Source organism: Schistocerca cancellata, chromosome 5 (assembly GCF_023864275.1).
Source record: "Schistocerca cancellata isolate TAMUIC-IGC-003103 chromosome 5, iqSchCanc2.1, whole genome shotgun sequence".
Lineage (NCBI taxonomy): Eukaryota > Metazoa > Arthropoda > Insecta > Orthoptera > Acrididae > Schistocerca > Schistocerca cancellata.
Genome location: NC_064630.1, coordinates 776,461,085 through 776,482,119, shown reverse-complemented (window position 1 = coordinate 776,482,119; position 21,035 = coordinate 776,461,085).

Genomic DNA, 21,035 nt, shown 5'->3' with positions numbered 1-21,035 from the left:
TGGAGACGTGTCGTCTTCAGCGATGAGAGTCGCTTCTGCCTTGGTGCCAATGATGGTCGTATGCGTGTTTGGCGCCGTGCAGGTGACCGCCACAATCAGGACTGCATACGACCGAGGCACACAGGGCCAACACCCGGCATCATGGTGTGGGGAGCGATCTCCTACACTGGCCGTACACCACTGGTGATCGTCGAGGGGACACTGAATAGTGCACGGTACATCCAAACCGTCATCGAACCCATCGGTCTACCATTCCTAGACCGCCAAGGGAACTTGCTGTTCCAACAGGACAATGCACGTCCGCATGTATCCCGTGCCACCCAACGTGCTCTAGAAGGTGTAAGTCAACTACCCTGGCCAGCAAGATCTCCGGATCTGTCCCCCATTGAGCATGTTTGGGACTGGATGAAGCGTCGTCTCACGCGGTCTGCACGTCCAGCACGAACGCTGGTCCAACTGAGGCGCCAGGTGGAAATGGCATGGCAAGCCGTTCCACAGGACTACATCCAGCATCTCTACGATCGTCTCCATGGGAGAATAGCAGCCTGCATTGCTGCGAAAGGTGGATATACACTGTACTAGTGCCGACATTGTGCATGCTCTGTTGCCTGTGTCTATGTGCCTGTGGTTCTGTCAGTGTGATCATGTGATGTATCTGACCCCAGGAATGTGTCAATAAAGTTTCCCCTTCCTGGGACAATGAATTCACGGTGTTCTTATTTCAATTTCCAGGTGTAGTATGTAAGCCCAAACGATGTAAGACTTGACTAGTCAGACAGATTAAATTTTTAAAAGCGGCTGAAGGGTCATAAATTTAAAACAACATAACTACAATAACTTTTCAACAGGCAGAAGGCCGAAGCTTTATGACCAATAAGGAACCTTACTTCAAAATGGCTGAAGGCCTTTGTTTAAAAACAAACTGCAACCAATTTTCCAAGGCAGAAGGCCCAAAGTTTTAACCTTAAATAGTATTTGAGCCCAAGTAAGGCTTGATAAGTAACAATCCAAAATTATAAAGCAGCTGAAGGCCCATCATTTTAAGAACAACACAACTACAATAAATTTTCAACAGGTAGAAAGCCCACAGATTTATCTTGCAAAAGGTAATACTTGATTAGTAAGATCCTTAACATATAAAGCGGCTGTAGAACGATGCTTTTTTGGGTCGACAGAAGCGTCCGATCCCACGCTTCGGCTTTGACCCGTGACGTAAGGGTGTTGTCGTGTGTGACGTCATGACGGCGTGGAGTTTGGTTTGAGTGTGGCTGTCTCCAGTTCTGTTTTATCTTATTTTGTTTACTTTTCTGATCTGTTCGTTCTATCTCGTGAGATTTTTTTAAAATTTAAAAACGCTTATTACTTATTTTAATTATGTTTCCTCCAATTTCTGTTTTAGTTTATTATATTTATCTTTCTGATCTGTTCGTTCTAACCCGTGAGATTTTTTTTAAAAAAGACAAAAAACACTAATCAGCTACTGAAGCATCTTTATCTTCTATGGGTTGCAGGGGTTACGACCCCTGGGGAGGTGGGTGGGTATTCATGCATGGCTGTCTTCACTTCCACGTTGTAGCTACGCAAGGCGTCTAAATTTGTTTATATTTAGTTTGCCCCCCCCCCACCCAAAACAACCCATTTCCCGCGCTTGTCCCGTTAGTGTCATTAGGCTTCTTGTGGAAAGTGTGTGTTTGTTTTTGTTTCCGCCATATTTGTGACGTCATGGGTCAAAGCAGACGGGCGGGATCGGACGCTTCCGTATTTCCGCTTTTTTTTAAAAAAAAAAAACAACAATACAACAAATTTTCAACAGGCAGAAAGCCTTTGATTTTAAAAAACACAATTACAAGCATACAAATTCAAACCAACGGCTATGAGCAATTAAAAACTCACAAACGCCAATACGAAAGGCAGTATAGGCAATAGCGCTCAGAAGTTTCCAGGGGGCTCGGTCTGCCCTTGAAATCTTAACGTTCACATAGGTGAGACAAGAAGTCGGCCCAACTATACTCGATCCGCCGGCAACACAACCGAGAGACAGTCAGGGACCCACCGACAAGACGACTTGCTATCCACCGACCAGAATACGAGGATTCCAAAGCCAGAACGTTACAGGCACAGCTGCCCACAAGCAAATATACATTAAGCTGTCAAAAACTACATACCATGTTGGACAGTGACAACAGATGAGGAAAGGACACTACCTGAATTTACGTCAGCGACCAGGGCAGGTAACCGGAACACTAACGGCCACAAGGCAGAAAATTCCGCTGGTGTATTTGAATTTCAAATCGAGAAATATTGTTAATTCCACCACACGGCGGCTAAATCTTCACCAACTCGAACACTCGCTGTTGCTCCCAGGAATACCACCAACAGCGAACCACCAGACGACGGGACAATTTGAACAGACGTGCTGTCGGTAATTAAATCACCACTCAGCTTTCATGTCCTGGGTCGGTGAGCCACGAACCTCGCAGCACTCTGAACAGGCGCCACACGCTGCGACACTGCGTAGAGATCACTAGCGGGGCCGGCCGACAGTGCTGTGCGGAGACTTGCTTGCTGATCCGCTCCAATCGACCGACTGGCTGCACACCGCCAAGCTGGAACTTTAAGCACCAGACCGAAGATGGTATACGGCGCAAATATCGATACACACCACAGCTGCCACACGTACAAAGAGGAGGAACCACGGCATAACCGCAATAAGCGCGGGAAGCCAAACGCAGAGTAACAGCCAAGCTTTAAAGCAACGCATCAGCCGGGGTCAGCACGGCTCAGTTTTATTTGAATAACGCGGCGGCGAAGTTTCGGTTCAGGTGTTATACTCTGGTCGCATAGTTTAAGAACCACACCTCGTTTCAAGAAGACACAGCTCGTTTAAATTTAATTTAAATAATTTATAGTAATTACATGTCATACTAATGAACTGTTTATTAAACATGCTACATAATAGGCTTCATTGACGTAATTACCTGCCCAGCACTATCGATTCTGATTTTTAATTATAGATTGGCAAAAGTTTATTGTTTTTCCCATTTTTCTTTCCCTTCATATAGGTTCATGGTTCATGGTATGGGTTCCTGTAGTCATGTCCTAGTTCATGAACCACGGGCAACGTATGAGTGGCCAAGTAAGTGGTCCCGACAGTCGGGATACCAGTTACTTTGGAATAAGGCTGGGCATCTCGGACATATTCTGATTCGTGGTCACCTTTGTGCTCACACGACAAAGGCTACCAAATCCACTGCTTAGTCTCTCAGCCGTTAGGGGTAAAACCCAATGGGACTCGGGGCAGGTAAGGCTAGCAATCTGCTTCCCTGGTATTTTAAATATGATGCTAGCAATAATCAGAGCAAAATGCCTCGGACCTTTGCAGGTGACGGAGTCCCACCTCTAACTGACAAACCAGGGACTCCTAAGATACGACTTGGCAAACAAATGGTAATGAGATGGGGAGCTATTAATATCAATGGGGGCTACTCTGGGAAGAAGGTAGAGCTGGCAGAGGCTGCAAGTAAGATGGGGCTGGACGTTTTAGCTGTTAGTGACATTCGGGTAAGGGGTGAGAAAGAAGAGGAAGTGGGAGAATACAAGGTCTACCTGTCAGGAGTCAAAGCAGCAATAGCACAGTGGGGTGTAGGGCTTTACATCAGGAAAGAAATGGAACCCAGCGTAGTTGCAATAAGGTATGTAAACGAACGACTGATGTGGATAGATTTCACAGTGTCTAGCAAGAAAATTAGGATTGTGTCAGTATATTCGCATTGTGAAGGGACAGATCAAGATAAGATGGATAGTTTTTATGAGGCACTCAGTGATGTAGTTGTTAGAGTAAAGGACAAAGACAGTGTTGTGCTCATGGGTGATTTTAATGCCGGGATTGGAAATCGAACAGAAGGGTATGAAAAGGTTATGGGTAAATTTGGAGAGGATATGGAGGCCAACAGGAACGGGAAACAACTCTTGGATTTCTGTGCCGGTATGGGCTTAGTAATCACAAACTCCTTTTTTAAACATAAGAACACTCACCGGTGTACTTGGGAAGGCAGGGGAACCAGATCTGTCACTGACTATATAATAACAGATCAGGAATTCAGGAAGGCTGTGAGGGACACATGTGTATTCAGGGGATTCTTTTATGACACTGATCATTATTTAATCTGCAGTGAAATTGGGATTGTGAAGCCGAAAGTGCAGGAGGTCAGGTCCATATGTAGGAGGATAAGAGTGGAGAAACTTCAGGATACGGAAATCAGGCACAAGTACATAACAGCGATCTCAGAAAGGTACCAGTTAGTTGAATGTAGTCAATTACAGTCATTGGAAAAGGAATGGACAAGGTACAGGGACACAGTACTAGAAGTGGCTAAAGAATGTCTTGGAACAGTAGTGTGTAAAAGTAGGATGAAGCAAACAGCTTGGTGGAATGATACAGTCAAGGCCGCCTGTAAAAGGAAAAAGAAGGCGTATCAAAAATGGCTACATAGCAGAACCCAGGTAGACAGAGAAAGTTATGTTGAAGAAAGAAACAAAGCCAAACAGATAATTGCAGCATCGAAGAAGAAATCGTGGGAAGACTTTGGAAACAGGTTGGAGACTATGGGTCAAGCTGCTGGAAAACCATTCTGGAGTGTAATTAGCAGTCTTCGAAAGGGAAGTAAGAAGGAAATGACAAGTATTTTGGACAGGTCAGGAAAACTGCTGGTGAATCCTGTGGATGCCTTGGGCAGATGGAGGGAATATTTTGAAGAGTTGCTCAATGTAGGTGAAAATGCGATCAGTAATGTTTCAGATTTCGAGGTAGAATGGGATAGGAATGATGATGGAAATAGGATCACATTTGAGGAAGTGGAAAAAAAATGGTCAATAGATTGCAGTGCAATAAAGCGGCTGGGGTGGATGAAATTAAGTCGGAACTCATCAAATGCAGTGGAATATCAGGTCTTAAATGGCTTCACAGGATAATTGAAATGGCCTGGGAGTCGGGACAGGTTCCATCAGACTGGACAAAAGCAGTAATCACACCAATCTTTAAACATGGAAACAGAAAAGATTGTAACAACTAGAGAGGTATCTCTTTAATCAGCGTTGTGGGTAAAATCTTCTCAGGTATTGTTGAAAGTGCGAGTATTAGTTGAGGACCAACTGGATGAAAATCAGTGTGGGTTTAGGCCTCTTAGAGGTTGTCAGGACCAGATCTTTAGCTTACGGCAAATAATGGAGAAGTGTTATGAGTGGAATAGGGAATTGTATCTATGCTTTATAGATCTAGAAAAGGCATATGACCGGGTTCCTAGGAGGAAGTTATTGTCTGTTCTACAAGATTATGGAATAGGAGGCAAACTTTTACAAGCAATTAAAGGTCTTTTCATGGATAGTCAGGCAGCAGTTAGAGTTGACGGTAAATTGAGTTCATGGTTCAGAGTAGTTTCAGGGGTAAGACAAGGCTGCAACCTGTCTCCACTGTTGTTCATATTATTTATGGATCATATGTTGAAAACAATAGACTTGCTTGGTGAGATTAAGATATGTGAACACAAAATAAGCAGTCTTGCATATGCGGATGACTTAGTTGTGATGGCAGATTCGATTGAAAGTTTGCAAAGTAATATTTCAGAGCTAGATCAGAAATGTAAGGACTATGGTATGAAGATTAGCATCTCCAAAACGAAAGTAATGTCAGTGGGAAAGAAATATAAACGGATTGAGTGCCAAATAGGAGGAACAAAGTTAGAACAGGTGGACGGTTTCAAGTACTTAGGATGCATATTCTCACAGGATGGCAACATAGTGAAAGAACTGGAAGCGAGGTGTAGCAAAGCTAATGCAGTGAGTGCTCAGCTACGATCTACTCTCTTCTGCAAGAAGGAAGTCAGTACCAAGACTAAGTTATCTGTGCACCGTTCAATCCTTCGACCAACTTTGTTGTATGGGAGCGAAAGCTGGGTGGATTCAGGTTACCTTATCAACAAGGTTGAGGTTACGGATATGAAAGTAGCTAGGATGTTTGCAGGTACTAGTAGATGGGAACAATGGCAGGAGGGTGTCCACAATGAGGAAATCAAAGAAAAACTGGGAATGGACTCTATAGATGTAGCAGTCAGGGCGAACAGGCTTAGATGGTGGGGTCATGTTACACACATGGGAGAAGCAATATTACCCACGAGACTCATGGATTCAACAGTAGAGGGTAGGAGGAGTCGGGGCAGACCGAGGAGAAGGTACCTGGATTCGGTTAAGAATGATTTTGAAGTAATAGGTTTAACATCAGAAGAGGCACCAAAGTTAGCACTGAATAGGGGATCATGGAGGAACTGTATAAGGGGGGCTGTGCTCCAGACTGAACGCTGAAAGGCATAATCAGTCTTAAGTGATGATGATGATGATGATGATGATTCATATAGGTCAAAAATTATTCATTAACAGGTTATCAAACCGTTCTGACTAGCTCGAAGTTTACACCTGACCACAGATTTTAACAGTCTGCAGTATTAAAATTATATACTAACACATGAATGTCGATAAAGATACTGTTAACTTCTGCATGTATTCACACTAAAATACAGTTAATTTCAACTTTTAGTTTTCGCTTGGTAATTCCATTTAACGTCAAATATCACAAGTCTTCAGTTCTAATCGGTAAATAATGTATCTTTTTCTCTCTTTGAATAAATTCAAGTCTCTGAAACTGTATTTTGGATGACGAAAATCATGCCGACTTGGCGCAGATAATACTTTTGTAAAATGATCAGTTCACTTTTTAAAATAACTTCGTATATTTTCATTACTTCACTTTACACAACACGCAATATTAGGAATCGTAACAATAGTAATAACAGTAATCACAGGTCAGGAATCGGAATAATAATAATCTAACAGTGATGGTTACATGCTTGTATAGACAAGAAAAAAACACAGTATTACAGCTTTGCTTTCTTATAACTTCATGGTTTTAGTAATTTTACTTCCTTTTTAATTCAAATTTTTACTTAAGTATTTCAAGTAATGATAACTGAAAATTATTATGAAAGGAAGAATTAATGAAATATTTCCCTAATAGTGATGGAAATGCGAGAGTGATTACAGAGGCCAAATGAACAAAACCGACTGACCAAGACAGAGACGGGAATGAGGAATGCTGGATGTGGAACAAGACTGACTGAACAAGTATGAGGTGAGAACGAGGAACAGTGGGATGGGAACGAGAGCAACAGAATGTTGTAGAGGCAGGAACGAGAAATGGCGAAACAGGAACAAATCTGACCAAATGAGACTGGCAGGAATGACAAACAGCCGAACTGGAATGATGCCAAAGCAGCACTGAGTATGAACTGAACAGGACTGAGGCGGGATCGAGATATGGGGGCAATGAAGTGTGACTGACTGATTCAAACTGAGGTGGGAATGAGAAATGGCGGAAGAGGAACGTTAGCAGCTGTACAAGAACGAGCCAGAAATGACTAACAGAGGAAATGGAATGAGGCTGATCAAGCGAGACTGACCAAACACGACTGGTGTGGGAAACAAGGTATGGCAGAGCTGGAGTGAGACCTGCCAGAAGAAACCATGGGGGGAATGAGGAACAATGGAACTGCAACGAGACCATTAGAATGGCTGAATGAAGGTGAAGTGAGAGCGAGGAACAGTAGAATAGAAATGAGACTAAAATAAAATATGGCGTTTCAGTCTTCGATCGCGATTCTTTTATTTTCAATTACCGGTATCGGGCTAGCTGCCCATCTTCAGATCATGTGTTGTAGTTACAGAGTAACTTGTCCGTACAGAACACACAGTTCACTGTCATAAGACTGACCAAACAAGTTCAGCCAAACGAGACTGAGGCTGGAATGAGGAACAGCAGAACAGTGACAAGGCCGAAAGAATGAGACCAAGGCAGGAATGAGGAACAGCAGAACTGGAATGAGACCGATAAAATGAGACTGGCTGAATGAGGCTGAGGCAGGAGTGAGGAATGGTGGAACAGGGATGAGCCCAACCACACAAGACTGAGGCAAGAATGAGGAACACTGGAAGTAGAATGTAACCAATCAAATGAGACTGACCAAACGAGACTCAGGTGGGAGCGAGGAATGCGGAACCGGAAAGAGATGGGGCAAATGAGACTGAGGGGGGAATGAGGAATGTCAGAACTGGAATGAGAATGACCAAATAAGACCTACCAAAAGAGACTGAGGTGTGAACTAGAAATGGCGGAACGGGAACAAGAACGACCGAATGGGACCGAGGTGCAAGTAAGGAATGCCTGAACTGGAACGAGGTTGACAAACAAGACCGAGGTGGGAACAAGGAACTTCAGAATTGGAACGAGACTGATTGGACAAGACCTTCCTTCTCGTACGATGATGTACTGGAGGTGATATCAATTTCATTTCTGTCATTATACTTGTAATAACGTACTTACGAGCAGACATCATTATTCCCATATGATAATGTACTGACAGTCCTATAAGGGTCTTAACTTATGCTAGAATATTTTATGTATTTGTCTTTTTCAGCATTTTATTCTATACTCGATGATTCGCTTGGTGTATTTCTATTAGTAATTTTAATGTGCTTGGGATTGTTAGCTGTGTAGACAACCAATCGAGCATATTTATCGGCGAACGCACCTCAGGAATTGTTTCCCTGGTATCCATGTTCTCCACTCTCCCAGTCGGCTCGTAGCTATTAACATGGTCTGTTATTTTAAGACATTAGTTTTACTGAGGTGACAAGCCCTTGACTGTAGGGGCCTTAACTTTTATTTATGGACATACAGACTGTTGCCGGCACATGTCATGTGGGGACAGCTTTACTAAAAATGGTTCAAATGGCTCTGAGCACTATGGGACTTAACATCTGAGGTCATGTCCCCTAGACTTCGAACTACTTAAACCCAACTAACCTAAGGACATCACACACATCCATGCCCGAGGCAGGATTCGAACCTGCGACCATAGTCGCAGCGCAGTTCCGGACTGAAGCGCCTAGAACCGCTCGGTCACAACGGCCGGCAGACAGCTTTACAGACTGATAGCTGATGTGAAGTTTGTAAGTTCTACTTGTCCTAGGCTGGTATACATCATGTTGTTCCTGACATTCCTGCACTTGCTCTAGAGACCAGTTGCTGTTTGACACGCAATATTAGTCCATGGCGTTCAGCTTGTAAGTTAAGTCATCGTAGTATGCCGGTTTGTCCTTCTGAGGAAAACGGGTTTAAATCTGTCGGAATCATAGTAAAAGTTATTTCAAAACACAATTTATTGCAACTTGTTGGCTGTCTATTTTACCTACGGACCTGATCGGCGCACGAGCTTCGATAAGAAGTCGTTCCTTAGTCCTTTCGTTTAATTTAATGAACCATTGCTTTGGACCTGCTCATTCACAAGCAACCAAGCTCTAAGGTTGATGCCTCGTTCCACAAAGAAATATCGTGGTATGGCTGGAACCTACAGTTATCCAGTTTTATCAGTCGCTATAGACTCCTCTGTCACTACAGAGGCGTGGCAGTTAATTTTTCCCCCTCTCACATGATGCTGCCGTAGCAGCATTAGATGTTAACTACGAAGAAATGGAACTGAAGCTGACAAACGCTCTTGATAAGCTTCTGAATTTTTGCACGGAAGTCTCCTCAGACTCAAGTTTGCACATCTCCGCATCCCATTTCCACACTCGAGAAGTAAACAGCACACTGAGTACATTCCGACAACATGTAGTCCTACAACAAATCTACCCTAAATATTGAGTTACCCTGTACTGATCCATGACATTGAAGCAATAGTGCCTCGAGATAAGACGCTAGGTCATCAACAACATCCCCATCAGCTTAGGCAATGGTGTCAGTAGTGGTTTAGTGATTCACCTTTTCCTTGTTCGCTACGCGCTTCCTCTTTATTTCGTGTGAAAGGAAGTAATGTTCTTCCAGTCGGAACCTGTGTCGATGCTATTGCTACACTACCGGCCATTAAAACTGCTATACCACGAAGATGACGTGCTACAGACGCGAAATTTAACCGACAGGAAGAAGATGCTATGATATGCAAATGATTAGCTTTTCAGAACATTCACACAAAGCTGGCGCCGGTGGTGACACCCACAACGTGCTGATATGAGGAAAATTTCCAACCGATTTCTCATACACAAACAGCGGTTGATCGGCGTTGCCTGGTGAAACGTTGTTGTGATGCCTCGTGTAAGGAGGAGAAATGCGTACCATCACGTTTCCGACTTTGATAAAGGTCGCATTGTAGCCTATCGCGATTGCGGTTTATCGTATCGCGACATTGCTGCTCGCGTTGGTCGAGATCCAATGACTGTTAGCAGAATATGGAATCGGCGGGTTCAGGAGGGTAATACGGAACGCCGTGCTGGATCCCAACGACCTCGTATCACTAGCAGTCGAGATGACAGGCATCATCCGCATGGCTGTAACGGATCGTGCAGCCACGTCTCGATCCCTGATTCAACAGATGGGCACATTTGCAAGACAACAACCATCTGCACGAACAGTTCGACGACGTTTGCAGCAGCATGGACTATCAGCTCGGAGACCGTGGTTGTGGTTACCCTTGACGCTGCATCACAGACAGGAGCGCCTGCGATGGTGTACTCAAAGACGAACCTGGGTGCACGAATGACAAAACGTCACTTTTTCGGATGAATCCACGTTCTGTTTACACCATCATGATGGTCGCATCCATGTTTGGTGACATCGCGGTGAACGCACATTGGAAGCATGTATTCGTCATCGCCATACTGGCGTATCACCCGGCGTGATGGTATGGGGTACCATTGGTTACACATCTCGGTCACCTCTCGTTCGCATTGACGGCACTTTGAATAGTGGACGTTACATTTCAGATGTGTTACGACCCGTGGCTCTACCCTTCATTCGATCCCTGCGAAACCCTACATTTCAGCAGGATAATGCACGACCGCATGTTGCAGGTCAGGACCTTTCTTGATACAGAAAATGTTCGACTGGTGTCCTGTCCAGCACATTCTCCAGATTTCTCACCAATTGAGAACGTCTGGTCAATGGTGGCCGAGCAACTAGCTCGTCACAATACGCCAATCACTACTCTTGATGCACTGTGGTATCGTGTTGAAGCTGCATGGGCAGCTGTACCTATACACGCCATCCAAGCCCTGTTTGACTCAATGCCCAGGTGTATCAAGGCCGTTATTACAGCCAGAGGTGGTTGTTCTGGGTACTGATTTCTCAGGATCTATGCACCCAAATTGCACGAAAATGTAATCACATGTCAGTTCTAGTATAATATATCTGTCCAATGAATACCCGTTTATCATCTGCATTTCTTCTTGGTGTAGCAATTTTAATGGCCAGTAGTGTATTTACAGTCTTCAGTGTAATCCTTCACGCCCAAGTGTTAAAGTCTTTTTCGAACTGTTATTCCTGGTGGCTAGTCTCGTGTGCCAGTGGACACTGTTAAATTTCATTTCAGTTTTCTGCATTCTGCTTTTGTCTTTGGATTTTGAAATTTGACTATCATTCCAATGTTTGGGCAGCCAAGTGTAATAAAAACTAGAAACAATGGAGCAGGTGTTCCGGAGTTACAGGTCTCAGACGTCTTCCACTTGGCCAACAAACGTCGAAGGTTCGAAAAGACCAAACAATCCGACTGTCTTGTGTTTCTGTCGGAAGTGTTTGACACATTTGTACAAAAAAGTTGAAAGGTATCTGCTGTTAGACAACCTTCCTACTGCATATGCCTGTTTGGGTCTATAGGCAGTTGTCTGCCTGAGTGATCTGCAGCCACTTACTCGTCTGCTGCGACGGTACATCACTGTGTGCAAACTGTAAGTTATGTCTTATCAAGTCGCATGAAGTTTGATGGGACCTAGACAGTAAGGAAGCTCGGTGGCAGAATGGTTAGCGATGTCCCGTGGCGGATAGACGATGATACGCTCTTACCCTCCGCCTCCCATTGTGATGTTGATGTGCCCCGTTGTAAAGGTGCTTTGTCTTGTGATGGTAAACTGGGTTTATTCAACCGACTTCGATTTTAGTGAGATGATTGCTGTCTGGCACGGCTGAACTGTTCTTAAGTGATTATACATTATGTGGTTTTCTAGACCATAAAGCGTTAGAGTTCAGCCAAATTTAATGTGAAAAGTGTAATGTCTCTGTAGTGTCCTGCAGTTGGCAGGAAAAAACTGTCAATTTGAACACAATTTATTATAATTAAAGAGAAACGACTTCGTGGCATACACTAAGTTTTAAATGCAAGTTCGCCGGCCGCGATGGCCGTGCGGTTCTGGCGCTGCAGTCCGGAACCGCGGGACTGCTACGGTCGCAGGTTCGAATCCTGCCTCGGGCATGGGTGTGTGTGATGTCCTTAGGTTAGTTAGGTTAAAGTAGTTCTAAGTTCTAGGGGACTTATGACCTAAGATGTTGAGTCCCATAGTGCTCAGAGCCTTAAATGCAAGAACAACAAGAAAAATTCCACAAATCTTGTGGTGGCAAGCCAGATAATGAAACAACACAATGGAAGAAAATACTGACCACTATCTACTCTACTAAGTACAAAATACAATGTGCTACTACAATGCTACGGCGGATGTATACAATGCTGGGGCCGGCGTAAGTACTGGCTGGAGCTGTTCCTAGCGGCAGGTAAACACTGCCAGTCTGACTGTCCAGGCGTGCTCACAAAGCCAGATCGGCAGAGTGCTACATAAGTCATATGAGTTCTGATTGCTGGAACACTGTCAGATGTTGTCTGGCGAAGTAGTTCTGTGTTTATTTGTTCAAAATGTTCAAATGTGTGTGAAATCTTATGGGACGTAACTGCTAAGGTCATCAGTCCCTAAGCTTACACACTACTTAACCTAAATTATCGCCGGCCGCGGTGGTCTAGCGGTTCTGGCGCTGCAGTCCGGATCCGCGGGACTGCTACGGTCGCAGGTTCGAATCCTGCCTCAGGCATGGGTGTGTGTGATGTCCTTAGGTTAGTTAGGTTTAAGTAGTTCTAAGTTCTAGGGGACTTATGACCTAAGATGTTGAGTCCCATAGTGCTGAGAGCCATTTTTGAACCTAAATTATCCTAAGGACAAACACACACACCCGTGTCCGAGGGAGGACTCGAACCTCCACCGGGATCAGCCGCACAATCCATGACTGCAGCGCCTTAGACCGCTCGGCTAATCCCGCTCGGCTGTGTTTATTTCGAAAGCCTGTTATTGTTTATATCCGCTGGTGATGTTTCTCTCCTCACTCCTCAAGGAGGTCGGCAGCCCATCTTGCGTGTCGGTTGTGCAGTCCCTCTAACTAATAAGGGGCCGTTACGACAATCTTTGTTCATGAATTCAATATCCAATGCCAACATCCAGTTTTGCCTCAGTCAGCCAAGATTGCAGGTGAAACTCCCTGGCAGATTAAAACTGTGTGCCCGACCGAGACTCGAACTCGGGACCTTTGCCTTTTGCGGGCAAGTGCTCTACCATCTCAGCTACCGAAGCACGACTCACGTCCGGTCCTCACAGCTTTACTTCTGCCAGTATCTCGTCTCCTACCTTTCAAACTTTACAGAAGCTCTCCTGCGAAACTTGCAGAACTAGCACTCCTGAAAGAAAGGATATTGCGGAGACATGACTTAGCCACAGCGCACACTCCGCTGCACAGTGAAAATCTCATTCTGGAAACATCCCCAAGGCTGTGGCCAAGCCATGTCTCCGCAATATACTTTCTTTCAGGAGTGCTAGTTCTGCAAGTTTCGCAGGAGAGCTGCTGTAAAGTTTGGAAGGTAGGAGACGAGATACTGGCAGAAGTAAAGCTGTGAGGACCGGGCGTGAGTCGTGCTTCGGTAGCTCAGATGGTAGAGCACTTGCCCGTGAAAGGCAAAGGTCCCGAGTTCGAGTCTCGGTCGGGCACACAGTTTTAATCTGCCAGGAAGTTTCATATCAGCGCACACTCCGCTGCAGAGTGAAAATCCCATTCTGGAAACATGCCCAGGCTGTGGCTAAGCCATGTCTCCGTAATATCCTTTTTTTCAGGAGTGCTAGTTCTGCAAGTTTCGCAGGAGAGCTTCTGTAAAGTTTGGAAGGTAGGAGACGAGATACTGGCAGAAGTAAAGCTGTGAGAAACAGGCGTGAGTCGTGCTTCGGCAGCTCAGATGGTAAAGCACTTGCCCGCGAAAGGCAAAGGTCCCGAGTTCGAGTCTCGGTCGGGCACACAGTTTTAATCTGCCAGGAAGTTTCGTATCAACGCACACTCCGCTGCAGAGTGAAAATCTCATTTAAGATTTCAGGTGTCTACGTCACTATTCTTGCAGTCATCACATGATATTGTGGGCATTGATGATAATATGTGGTGATTTTGAGGTAGTCCAGATGGTAGTGTAGAGGTAATGTAAAGGAACATGGTCCGTTGAACTGTATTTTTAAATAATATTTGAAATCTTGTATTGAAGTATGGAACATTTATTACGTGTGAACATGTTGCATCGTGTATTTAATGAAACACGAAAATTTGTGACTGAAGACGGATTTTACTTCATACTTCCAGTGTATGAAACGTGGTGACGTTTGCAGCTGCAAAATATGGATAAAATTAAAACAATTTTGGACCTTTGCGAGCTTATTTTCAATGCTCCTGTTCTGTGTTAAAGTAAACGTCCCACATGTTCCATACTTTCACAAGTTTTCATTCAAAAAATACGTTCCAGAACTGTACTACATTCGCTTTAACTGCATTTAACCGTGGGGGAATAACCTGCTTTAAGCAGATATTACAGTTTTGTTAAATATATTTTCAGTCGTGAGGTTGAACTGGGAGAAAAACTGTTGTGTATAGCTAATTGTATCTACAAGATGCAATTCATACACATGTATAGCTAGTAGTTGAATGCGCTCTGTTGTCAGGATTATAGTGTCAGTTATGTTTTGGCTAATTGTTCTGAAACCTCCTTTCATTATTCCGCTGTACATTGCAAAAGTCCTCGCCACTACTGAACTTCAAGTAAAGTTAGTCAGACTGCGTTTGTTCAGATGTGGGTCGAATTTTATATAAAGTGGTAACGTTTCAGTGCCTAAAAACAGGAGTCATAGTTTCTTATGAATTCACAGGTTAAAGTAAACAGCAGAAGCACGCTTTCAGAGTATTCAAAAATTTTCGTATTTGTGTGTTTCAGAGAGATTAAGAATGTAGCGAGCAAGAAAAGTAACGAAAAGTCTACTGCTGTTCTTTGAACAGAACTCACGCTATATAATACTGAAGTCTGTGCAAAACTAGTTTTGTGTTTGGTAGGATGTAAGCGGATTTTGTTTCCTAAGAGGATGAAACTGTTAGAAGGGGATGGAAATGATGTATCCATTGCGGCGCGGCACGTTACTTTTTACCGCCCTGCCAATGTTCATTTGTCTAGCTAAAAGCTGTAGTAGAAAATGCTAGACCACTACTGTCTATTGTAGGTCACAACATACATAGAATTGTCAGGTAAACGGGATGTGGCTAGCTACTGAAATAGAAGTTTTAACTTGGCAATGTAAATTTTCAGGTGCATTTTTACGATAAAGATCACAGTTAATACTGCCAAGTCTGTACTAACTGGCAACAAAATGTAAAGTTCACACGCACAGTACAATCACACACGTAGCCAGCTTATGGTATTTACACCCGTTACCGAAGTTAATAGAGTTCACCGGATCGTTTAGTTATGAAAATGCTCGCTCAAATGTTGTGCACTCTGCTCTACTCGTAATACCTGTTCCAGTCACCGAGCGAGGTGGCGCAGTGGTCAGCACACTGGACTCGCATTCGGGAGGACGACGGTTCAATCCCGTCTCCGGCCATCCTGATTTAGGTTTTCCGTGATTTCCTTAAATCGTTTCAGGCAAATGCCGGGATGGTTCCTTTGAAAGGGCACGGCCGATTTCCTTCCCCATCCTTCCCTCACACGAGCTTGCGCTCCGTCTCTAATGACCTCGTTGTCGACGGGACGTTAAACACTAATATCCTCCTCCTCCTGTTCCAGTCTTAGATCGCACAACACGCCACGTGGTGTTAACTAACAGTCAAAAGCAATAATTTTGATATTCCGTCCGAAATTCCACACGACTTCCACAAAACCGTTCACTTAAATACACTTTGTACTACTTCGCGAACTCGTAATTATCATTTTTCCGCGATTTTACAGTACTTTCGTCAGAGCTGCTTTCAATGAGATGTTAGTAGTTCGCACCCTCAGCCCCAACTTACTTAGATCACACCAAAGGCTTTGTTCCCAGCATAGATTGGCGCGAGCCTGCATTTTTCTGATTGGCTGATGTGACAAACAGCAAATCAGCTTGCGGTATTATCCCGCGCTAACCCGCGCTTTATTTCAATGACCAATCATAGTAAAACTTCTCTTTCTATGGCAATTGCTAAATAATTTTAGAAAAGTATCAAATATAAAATTACTCGTTCTGAAATTACCGATTAATTTGTGTTCTACTCACGATTTATTAGTACCATAAACTGACTGCACATTTAATTATAGTAAATCCCGTGTATAGTTTAACTGGTACTTCGTGAATAAACAAAACAATTTTCATTTACTTCTGTTCTTCTTCACTCATACAACATTCACACTGCTAATTACTACACATATAAAACAATCATGCAAACACATTAAATATTTATCAAACATAACTTTACAACATTGTTTTGACTACGACTGCTAGCACTGTCCGTCAACTGCTGACCTCTGCCGCCGACTAGTACAACTACGTGCAGCTCTGTAACTCAGGTCCATGTCAGCTGGTGACATCCGTCGATGACTCATGCCTATAACGATATCGTCCTAACAAGTGACAGGAGCGATGCGAAGGCGCTACGCCTCACCATATCCGTCAGCAACCCCGACAACGATTGCAGTTACAGTTTCTGTCAGAGCATTCCAGTGGCGGTTCTACGTTCCGCTTGTTGAAGTGAGAGCAGCTGATGTATCATAAGATGCAGTCATCCGCCCGCCCCCCCCCCCTCTCTCTCTCTCTCTCTCTCTCTCTCTCTCTCTCTCTGTCCAGTACCAACAACCAATGGCCTCCGGGATTGCTTAAGAAGGCCAGCGCAGCTAGCTCCAGAAGATTGCTGTGTTTGCGCTCTTAATGTTTATCAGCTACTATCCAGCTGCTCCTCCGTCGACGACTGCCACTATGGCCAAGGACTTGTTACAAATTGGTGTGATGGTCATATTCTCGCTTGCTATTCCATGTATTGGACTTGCATTTTATAATGAGCCTAGTGTTTTTAAAACCTTCCGAACTTAGCATGGAAAGTATGTCATACATTTTTAAATCTATGCAATAGTCACCCACACTATCAGCTCATTTTTTATCATTTTATTATTATTTTAAGTAAACAGATGATGGGGAAAATTAGATATTAGGAAAATAAACTAAGTTTAAACTTTCATGTTTATTTTAAAATTCATCAGTGTTGAATACAACGGATAACACATGCTAAGTCTGTCTCAAAGCCGGTTCCTTATTTACTATTGTAAACTAGTTAAGAAAAGTGTTACTCAGAGGCGGTTCAATTAACATAAAACGTAATTTTCTAAGAACAGAAAACAAAAAATAGCAACAGGATAGGATACCGCATTCAAATAAGAACACAAACATAGTTCAAGTGTACACAAAAAAGGAACTGAACCATCCCCAATCCATTCTACACTCCTGGAAATTGAAATAAGAACACCGTGAATTCATTGTCCCAGGAAGGGGAAACTTTATTGACACATTCCTGGGGTCAGATACATCACATGATCACACTGACAGAACCACAGGCACATAGACACAGGCAACAGAGCATGCACAATGTCGGCACTAGTACAGTGTATATCCACCTTTCGCAGCAATGCAGGCTGCTATTCTCCCATGGAGACGATCGTAGAGATGCTGGATGTAGTCCTGTGGAACGGCTTGCCATGCCATTTCCACCTGGCGCCTCAGTTGGACCAGCGTTCGTGCTGGACGTGCAGACCGCGTGAGACGACGCTTCATCCAGTCCCAAACATGCTCAATGGGGGACAGATCCGGAGATCTTGCTGGCCAGGGTAGTTGACTTACACCTTCTAGAGCACGTTGGGTGGCACGGGATACATGCGGACGTGCATTGTCCTGTGGGAACAGCAAGTTCCCTTGCCGCTCTAGGAATGGTAGAACGATGGGTTCGATGACGGTTTGGATGTACCGTGCACTATTCAGTGTCCCCTCGACGATCACCAGTGGTGTACGGCCAGTGTAGGAGATCGCTCCCCACACCATGATGCCGGGTGTTGGCCCTGTGTGCCTCGGTCGTATGCAGTGCTGATTGTGGCGCTCACCTGCACGGCGCCAAACACGCATACGACCATCATTGGCACCAAGGCAGAAGCGACTCTCATCGCTGAAGACGACACGCCTCCATTCGTCCCTACATTCACGCCTGTCGCGACACCACTGGAGGCGGGCTGCATGATGTCGGGGCGTGAGCGGAAGACGGCCTAACGGTGTGCGGGACCGTAGCCCAGCTTCGTGGAGACGGTTGCGAATGGTCCTCGCCGATACCCCAGGAGCAACAGTGTCCCTAATTTGCTGGGAAGTGGCGGTGCGGTCCCCTACGGCACTGCGTAGGATCCTACGGTCTCGGCGTGCATCCGTGCGTCGCTGCGGTCCGGTCCCAGGTCGACGGGCACGTGCACCTTCCGCCGACCACTGGCGACAACATCGATGTACTGTGGAGACCTCACGCCCCACGTGTTGAGCAATTCGGCGGTACGTCCACCCGGCCTCCCGCATGCCCACTATACGCCCTCGCTCAAAGTCCGTCAACTGCACATACGGTTCACGTCCACGCTGTCGCGGCATGCTACCAGTGTTAAAGACTGCGATGGAGCTCCGTATGCCACGGCAAACTGGCTGACACTGACGGCGGCGGTGCACAAATGCTGCGCAGCTAGCGCCATTCGACGGCCAACACCGCGGTTCCTGGTGTGTCCGCTGTGCCGTGCGTGTGATCATTGCTTGTACAGCCCTCTCGCAGTGTCCGGAGCAAGTATGGTGGGTCTGACACACCGGTGTCAATGTGTTCTTTTTTCCATTTCCAGGAGTGTATTTAGGCAAAGAGATTCCGCTCCTCGCACAGTCGTCTTCCCAATGGACAGCCACAGACTGGTATTGGAAGTTTAGACAAAGCTCACGTGGTTCGATATAACTACAGTCTCACCAAAATGCTCTATAAAAATGATTCTAGAAATCGTGAAGTACGAAAAACTGCTCGCTATAGCGATTAATTAAGTTTGAATACGCGAAATATTATGCAAAAGAGTAGCTGAGCGTTGGTTTCGTTACTACAGCACATGTTCCACATGCACAAGAACATTTACAGAAAATATGTAATTCCACAACGATTTTAATGAAGAACTCAAATCAAAACGCATTAGTTACAAAATAAACTTCCGAATTGCATTAATAACGGCATAGTATTGACCTGATGCCTCAAACAATTGAGCACGTGGTACTGCTACTAAAAAGCACACACCACGAGGGTTGAGCACAAAGAGAAATTATTAATTTCAAGAATTTCGACGAGAGAAAAGACTTATACCCACATTCACACTAAAGAGCGATGATTTTAATCAGAATTACGCCTCCTGAGAACGTGCTTCCACTTTCCTTTATTGGAGCGGAACCAAAACAACTACCGCAATACACTTTGAAACCAACACTGAAATCGCACTGCATCCCGATTTAAAATAATATAAAAACATTTTCATATAGATCTGCAAGAAAAGCAGTTAATATTTCAGTAGGATTAAAACTTAAGAATTTTATTGTCCTTCGGACTCACCAACACGCACCTGGAGATGTTACCACTTGAGAAACTGCCCGCAGACTGACTAACGTGGGCCCCGTCAGAGGGTGTCCCACACATACAACAGGAAGTGACCAGAGGGGTAGCTTCCTTTACCAACCTGACAAGGGACCGACGAAACCACACTAAGGAGACAAACCTCTTTGCCTTAGTAATCGTATCTACCTACTCAGACGTTGGTCCTACTGTTCTCTAGCAGACAGAACTTTTCTGCTACCACCGAGCATGCAGCTACAAATAGTCTCACCCATTCATCCTTTCACACCAGAGGGGAAGGAGGTGACAATATCTTAAGACATCATATACACTATGTAAAGGAGGCGGATGTGGGTTTCATACGAAACTGTATGATAAGAATTACATATAAAAATGTGTTTGGAAATGTTATATGACAAGTTGTTCGGGTTTATGTGTCAATATAACATACTCCACTGCTCCGTCTCCTCCCAGATAAATTTAGAAATACCACAGTGAATTTAGAGGTAAAATGGAAATGAGCGATTGGCGTCATTGGCCGGGAGGCCCCTTGGGGCGGGGGGGGGGGGGGGGGGGGGCAGGTCTGTCCGCCTTGGTGCAGGTCTTATTACATTCGACGCCACATTGGGCGACCTGCGCACCGGATGGGGATGAAATGATGATGGAGACAACACAACACACAGTGTCCCTGAGCGGAGAAAATCTCCGACCCAGCTGGGGAGTCAAACCCGGGTCCGTAGGACGGCAATCTGTCACGCTGACCACTCAGCTATTGCACGGCATTCCGTCTCAATGACCACTTTTTCTTTTGGTGCAATAATCTGTACTGAACAAACTAACAGTACACACACACACACACACACACACACACACACAGATATATATATATATATATATATATATATATATATATATATATATATATATATATATATAGGGTGTTTCAAAAATGACCGGTATATTTGAAACGGCAATAAAAACTAAACGAGCAGCGATAGAAATACACCGTTTGTTGCAATATGCTTGGGACAACAGTACATTTTCAGGCGGACAAACTTTCGAAATTACAGTAGTTACAATTTTCAACAACAGATGGCGCTGCAAGTGATGTGAAAGATATAGAAGACAACGCAGTCTGTGGGTGCGCCATTCTGTACGTCGTCTTTCTGCTGTAAGCGCGTGCTGTTCACAACGT